The following is a 7,588-nucleotide window of genomic DNA, read 5'->3' as shown; positions in this document are numbered from 1 at the left end:
TTTCCAAAAATGGCCCTTGAATTGTGAGTCTTAAAGTAGTAATAATCATTTCTCATCAGTTTGAGAAAACAACACGTTTTTAAAGCAGATCTAGTAACTGATGAGTGTCTGTTCCCTTTGGTAGCATTGTTTCTTTACACTTTTTTCTTCAAGGGAAAGAGAAGCAGCCGAAAGAAAAAAGAAAGACAAGGAGAACACGGGAAGCACAGGAGAGAAGAACAACGAAAAGCAGGTTTTGACGGGTGCGTGTTTGACAGGTGATACTGAGATCTGGACGGCTGGTCATAAAGTTAATTCATTCAACAGATACTTACGGAGTCTGTTCCAGTCATTGTGGACACAGCGGTAAACAAGAGAGGCCCGGCCTGATGTGATAGAGGCAGCACGCTCTTCAGCGTCCCGAGAGGGACCCTCCTTCAGTCCCCACGTGTCCGTGCGCCCCGTGACGACGGTCAAATTGTCGTTGCTCCGAAGTGAATTTCTTTTCTGAAGTGTTAAAACATATCATCAAGCAATTAGATACCAAAATTAAAAAAAAGAAAGTATCAAAAACTTACCTAGATGATAAGTTCTTTAGTTGGCATTCCATTGCCGCCTTGTGTTCATTTTGGGGCTTTAAAAATAATGTCCAATGCTTTACAACACTAATAGATAGAATATGACGCAGCATAATCTTTTCTAATCCGTCCCTGGACTCCAGTTAAAAAAGTGAATTAGAGAAATTTCCCCAGAAAGGTCTTCCCATAATAAGCCACCTTTTCATTAGGTCCATACTGACCAAAATAGATGAAAAATTAATAATAATTATCATTAAAAAAAATGAATGTGATAAACATTTTGGTAGGTGAACAGCTTTGAGAAAAAACTTTATTGTACAACTCCAAATGATCTCTCCAGGCTAATCTGGATCAAATTTTTTCACTTAAAAAATTCTGTTTTTAGAAATTTCAAACAAAAAAAATACTCTCTATATATGTGTAAGTAAGTCCTTCTTATTTTTCAGGGAACAAAAAGGCAGCTCTATCTTCTTACAAATGTATAGGAATTTTATTCTCTGCCAGGTAAAAGCAAAGAAGACAAGAAGGATAGCCTGGTTGTTAGCAGATTTCTGATCACAATCCAGAATTGATGTTAATTGCTTAATCTCTCTGAGACTTATGTTTTCCCATTTGCAAAAGGGGATAATGAGTGTTTATCTTAGAGGTTTTTAAAAATAACAACCAAAGGAAATCCATTAGAGACACAACACAGTGACTGTTAAAAGACAAACTTGATAAAGAAACTTTTTTTAATTTTCATTCTTGAGGAACAAAGCTGAAAGTGTGTTGACATGTTTGTGTCAGCTAAAAGAGCATCTTTTAGTTCATTCCAGAGCTTTTTATGTGTGGAACAATGATCAAAATTGTAGGGAGACGGATTTGGTGCTCAGCTTAGTGAACATCGTCTAAACATTGTGCAGACTGCCTTAGATGGTAGTAAAATTCTATGGGGGCAAGACAATTATTTGCCTGGGATTCTATGCAGAGGATTCCCACTTCCTAAGCAGATATTGAATTAGGGTGCCTTTAAAACGTATTCATCTCTAAGATGTAATTTTCCCTAGGTTTTTATTTTCCCCTCAAGTGTCTGAGTTTGTATCTAACCAAGCAATTTTATATTCAGTTGTAACGATCAGATTATCATAGTAACATCTTTTTTTTTTTTACTCCTACCTGCAGGATCAGTGCCATGAATTCCGGGACATGGTGAGAAACTGAAAGCTGGTGTGCACTGCAGACTATGATCCTGTTCGAGGTCCATATGACAAGATGCACCCCAACAAGTGTGCCACGTGTCAGAGCATGTTGTACGTGAAGAGGTTTATGGCTTCGTTTGATATGTTGTGCCTGTTTGCAAAAAAACACTTCCTCTTAATCGAAAACTTACGCACTTGACATCACACATTAAAAATAGAACAATTGCTCTTCACTTTAGAAGTTGGCAGTGACTTTCCAAAGCACTTTCAAAGAAATTTTTATTTTGATGATGAAAAACAATGATGTTTGGAGCATCTGGGAAAGAGATCGCAAGCTATTGTACAGTGATAGAATCAGGACATGCAAAGGGGAAGCTTATGAACTAAGGAGCATGGGACAGGCCAGTTCACTTCACAGTGTCTTAGTTCCTCCTGTATATAAAGGACATGATAGCTATACAGGACAGTTTTCGTAGGGATGCAAGGAGATAGCATTTTAAAAAATGTTTCCAAGCCTTCACGTCCTATAACTATATAGAAAACAATCAATACTGGAGAGTTTAGTTATAATTTAATAGGAAAAATAAAAAGAAATGAAGCAACTCTCTATATGACAGCCGTAAGTTTGATCAAGGAAAAAAGAAATCGGTCTTATAGGTTCATACAATTTTGTATGACAGTATAATCACTGAATTTACGAAAGTTGATAGCATTGCCAGGAAAGTATTAATGAAAATTCCAATAGTCAGTACTCGTTAGTATAAAGAGCATTTTAGATAATTTTTGGATATGAGAAAATTGTGTTAGATTTGCTAATGTTTAGAATTGGAGAAATACGTGGTTAAACAAATTCAATGGTAACCCTAGAAAAAAATACCCTATGCTTTTTTTATTCTGCAGTGAGCGAGAAGTTAACGAAAGAAAAAAGAATGAAGAAACATCAAGTGCCAAGCCCTCAAACTATGCAAAGGTTATTTCTTAGAAGCTACGAAGATAACTGTTTTACTGCTCATCCTCAGAATCTTGAATGCTACTCCAGTTTTAGGATAATAAAGATGCTAATCTTTTGCTTCAAAGAAAATTCATTTTGCCAATATTGTCACTTTGGGATACAATAAGATTTTTTTTTCTGGATTTGACTCTAATTGTGTTTCTCAGTTTTGTAGAGAATTCTCCTCCTGTGTGTGTCAATCATCATTTTAATCTCTCCTCGGAAGCAATGTGAGTTGACAAATAGTAAAATTCTTTACCAGCGCAAGTGCATGCTTGCTTATCTCTGACACTACACGTGGAGTGAGGCTTCAGGTAGCTTGGTGACGTTGATTTTAATGATTCAGGTAATAAATTAAACCAAAGCATGCCCTGTAGCTTCTTTCCTTGATGTCTTTTTCTGTTTTCTGCAGATGGTTTTCTCAGTGTCAGTGAATCGATAGTGTGTGTGCATGATGCTGCCTTTCCTGTCTGCTTTTCAAGACTGCAAAGAACATGTCCGTATTCAGTCCTTAATAATGATTATCACATTTATAGAGTTAGGTTCTTGTGGACTGCCCTTTGGTCAAGAGTGCACCCCACATGGAGAACGAGGGAAATGAAGGATGGGAGGGAGCGGCGAGGGAGACGAGGAGCTCTGTGACGTGCTGTTTGGTGTTTCCTTGCATTTCTAGGACCTGCGCAGAAAGGTTCAGGGTGAGGCGGAGGGTGGAACCTCGAAGATCTCTTCACCAACTTTCATGTATATCATACAGTATTATTAGCTATAATCACTAGGCTGTATATTAGGTCCCCAGAACTTATTAATCTTTTTTGTTTTTTTGTAGATAATTATTTTTTATTGAAGGGTAGTTGACACACATTATTACATTACATTAGTTTCAGGTGTACAACATAGTGATTCAACATTTATATACATGACAATTCTAGGTACCAGCTATCTCTGTACCAAGCTGTTACAATATCTTGACTATATTCATTACATCCCGGTTACTTATTATTTTACCATTGGAAGTGTGTACTTTTTTTTTTTTTTTGTGAGGGCATCTCTCAAACTTATTGATCAAATGGTTGTTAACAACAATAAAATTCTGTATAGGGGAGTCAATGCTCAATGCACAATCATTAATCCACCCCAAGCCTAATTTTCATCAGTCTCCAGTCTTCTGAGGCATAACAAACAAATTCTTACATGGAGAACAAATTCTTACATAGTGAATAAGTTCTTACATGGTGAACAGTACAAGGGCAGCCATCACAGAAACCTTCGGTTTTGCTCATGCATTATGAACTATAAACAGTCAGTTCAAATATGAATACACATTTGATTTTTATACTTGATTTATTTGTGGATACCACCTTTCTCTCTTGATTATTATTATTTTTAATAAAATGCTGAAGTGGTAGGTAGATACAAGATAAAGGTAGAAAACATAGTTTAGTGTTGTAAGAGAGCAAATGTAGATGATCAGGTGTGTGCCTGTAGACTATGTGTTAATCCAAGCTAGACAAGGGCCATAAAACATCCACATATGCAGAAGATTTCTCTCAGAACAGGGGGGGTGAGGTTCTAAGCCTCACCTCTGTTGATCCCCAATTTCTCACCTGATGACGCCCCTGCGACTGTGCCTGTCTTAGGTTGTTCCTCCCTTGAGGAATCTTACCCGTCTCTGGCTAACCAGTCATCTTCCGGGGCCATACAGGGAAATGTAAAGTTGGTAAGTGAGAGAGAAGCCTTATTGTTTGAAATGGTTAGCTTCTTACTTCTTTGCATATTTATGCCCTGTAGCTTCTATGCCCAGCATTTGTCTTGAGGTATCTTTACCACTTGGAAGAATTATGATACTTGGTAAATTTGATATGAGGCACAAATTCTATTTAAGGGTTGTAATTAGGAAGGAAGAAGAAAAGCTATAGAAGTAGCAGGCGGAAAAAAACATGGGAAGATTGATTATTTCTTTGACATATCTTCTTGTAGAGTAACTTCAGCATGTATAAGTTTTAAGCTACTAAAATTGCACACACACATTAACGTAATAGGAGTATAGTTACATAACCAAAGCATACCTGTAATTACCAGCCATCTCCAGTGAAACCAAGAAAACCAGTTAGGCACCTTAGGCATTTGTGAAAACTTATCTATGATATGGTGGATATTGTCCAACTGAACTTGAACAGTCTGAGAGAAATCAGACAAATCAAAACAACCCATTCCTGAGGAATGTTCACATCCCTTATGTTCTTGTAGCAGCAAATAGTCTGTAGTTGTAAGATTTTGGAGCGCTACAATTTGCACTTCTCCAAATTCTTGGTTGAGTTCCAACAGTATAGATCCAGTCAAATTTGTTGTTTTACTGTATGCACAGGTCAGCTTAGTTATCTCCTCCTTCATTCCCATGGCAAGTCCAGGAACTGGTGGGACGAGTGCATCTACAGCTGTAGCAGTGCATGGATCTTTGTTGGGATTTTTTGATGATCATCTGGCATGAGTCTTCCAGAGAGTGCAGATGTTGGAAGTTCTTTTTCATATCGTATCTTAGTTCATTTTCGGGGTAGCCCAATTAGGCTTTGATCCTCTGTATAAACACAGACACACCCTTTGCCTACACTTTTATATGCCCTTTATACTCTTGTGTAGAACTCATTGGAGGTTACCACACAGGAACTGCCCTTTTTTTTTTTTTTTGGTATCACTAATCTACACTTGCATGACGAATATGATGTTTACTAGGCTCTCCCCTATACCAGGTACTCCCTATAAACCCCTTTACAGTCACTGTCCATCAGCATAGCAAAATGTTGTAGAATCACTACTTGCCTTCTCTGTGTTGTACAGCCCTCCCTTTTCTCCTACCACCCCATGCATGCTAATCTTAGTACCCCCCTACTTCTCCCCCCCTTATCCCTCCCTACCCACCCATCTTCCCCAGTCCCTTTCCCTTTGATACCTCTTAGTCCATTCTTGAGTTCTGTGATTCTGCTGCTGTTTTGTTCCTTCAGTTTTTCCTTTGTTCTTATATTCCACAGATAAGTGAAATCATTTGGTATTTCTCTTTCTCCGCTTGGCTTGTTTCACTGAGCATAATACCCTCCAGCTCCATCCATGTTGCTGCAGATGGTAGGATTTGCCCTTTTCTTATGGCTGAGTAGTATTCCATTGTGTATGTGTACCACCTCTTCTTTATCCATTCATTTATCGATGGACATTTAGGTTGCTTCCAATTCTTGGCTATTGTAAGTAGTGCTGCGATAAACATAGGGGTGCACTGGTCTTTCTCATACTTGATTGCTGCATTCTTAGGGTAAATTCCTAGGAGTGCAATTCCTGGGTCAAATGGTAAGTCTGTTTTGAGCATTTTGATGTACCTCCATACTGCTTTCCACAATGGTTGAACTAATTGACATTCCCACCAGCAGTGTAGGAGGGTTCCCCTTTTTCCACAGCCTCGCCAACATTTGTTGTTGTTTGTCTTGTGGATGGCAGCCATCCTTACTGGTGTGAGGTGATACCTCATTGTAGTTTTAATTTGCATTTCTCTGATAATTAGCGATGTGGAGCATCTTTTCATGTGTCTGTTGGCCATCTATGTTTCTTTTTTGGAAAACCGTCTGTTCAGTTCCTCTGCCCATTTTTAAATTGGGTTATTTGTTTTTTGTTTGTTGAGGCGTGTGAGCTCTTTATATATTCTGGACGTCAGGCCTTTATCAGATCTGTCATTTTCAAATATATTCTCCGATACTGTAGGGTTCCTTTTTGTTCTATTGATGGTGTCTTTTGCTGTACAGAAGCTTTTCAGCTTAATATAGTCCCACTTCTTCATTTTTGCTGTTGTTTTCCTTGCCCGGGGAGATATGTTCAAGAAGAGGTCACTCATGCTTATGTCTAAGAGGTTTTTGCCTAAGTTTTCTTCCAAGAGTTTAATGGTTTCATGGCTTACATTCAGGTCTTTGATCCATTTTGAGTTTACTTTTGTATATGGGGTTAGACAATGGTCCAGTTTCATTCTCCTACATGTAGCTGTCCAGTTTTGCCAGCACCATCTGTTGAAGAGACTGTCATTTCCCCATTGTATGTCCATGGCTCCTTTATCAAATATTAATTGACCATATATGTCTGGGTTAATGTCTGGATTCTCTAGTCTGTTCCATTGGTCTGTGGCTCTGCTCTTGTGCCAGTACCAAATTGTCTTGATTACTATGACTTTATAATAGAGCTTGAAGTTGGGGAGTGAGATCCCCCCTACTTTATTCTTCTTTCTCAGGATTGCTTTGGCTATTCAGGGTCTTTGGTGTTTCCATATGAATTTTTGAATTATTTGTTCCAGTTCATTGAAGAATGTTGCTGGTAGTTTCATAGGGATTGCATCAAATCTGTATATTGCTTAGGGCAGGATGGCCATTTTGATGATATTAATTCTTCCTAGCCACAAGTATATACGTTTGCATCTACGTTTCCATCTGTTAGTGTCCCGTTTAATTTCTCTTAAGAGTGACTTGTAGTTTTCAGAGTATAGTTTATTCCTAGGTATTTTATTTTTTTTTGATGCAGTTGTGAATGGAGTTGTTTTCCTGATTTCTCTTTCTGTTGGTTCATTGTTAGTGTACAGGAAAGCCACAGATTTCTGTGTGTTGATTTTGTATCCTCTGAGATCGGGAACTAGACAGGGATGCCCACTCTCCCCACTGTTATTTAACATAGTACAGGCAGTCGTAGCCACAGCAATCAGAAAAAACAAAAAAATACAAGGAATCCAGATTGGTAAAGAAAAAGTTAAACTGTCACTATTTGCAGATGACATGATACTGTACATAAAAAACCCTAAAGACTCTACCCCAAAACGACTAGAACTGATATCAGAATAC

General features: G+C 38.1%; 1 long non-coding RNA gene across 1 annotated transcript; it reads left to right on the top strand.

Annotated features, from left to right (window-relative positions):
• LOC130679872 (uncharacterized) lies at positions 1–2,816 on the top strand. The gene is made up of 3 exons (XR_008992858.1): positions 1–242; positions 1,719–1,846; positions 2,636–2,816. It is a non-coding gene; the product is annotated as an uncharacterized LOC130679872 (long non-coding RNA).
• The last annotated feature ends 4,772 nt before the right edge of the window (positions 2,817–7,588 follow it).

This window comes from Manis pentadactyla, chromosome 12 (assembly GCF_030020395.1).
Source record: "Manis pentadactyla isolate mManPen7 chromosome 12, mManPen7.hap1, whole genome shotgun sequence".
NCBI classification, from domain to species: domain Eukaryota; kingdom Metazoa; phylum Chordata; class Mammalia; order Pholidota; family Manidae; genus Manis; species Manis pentadactyla.
Note: the sequence above shows the minus strand (reverse complement) of the source record. Positions and strands in the feature narration are given on the sequence as shown.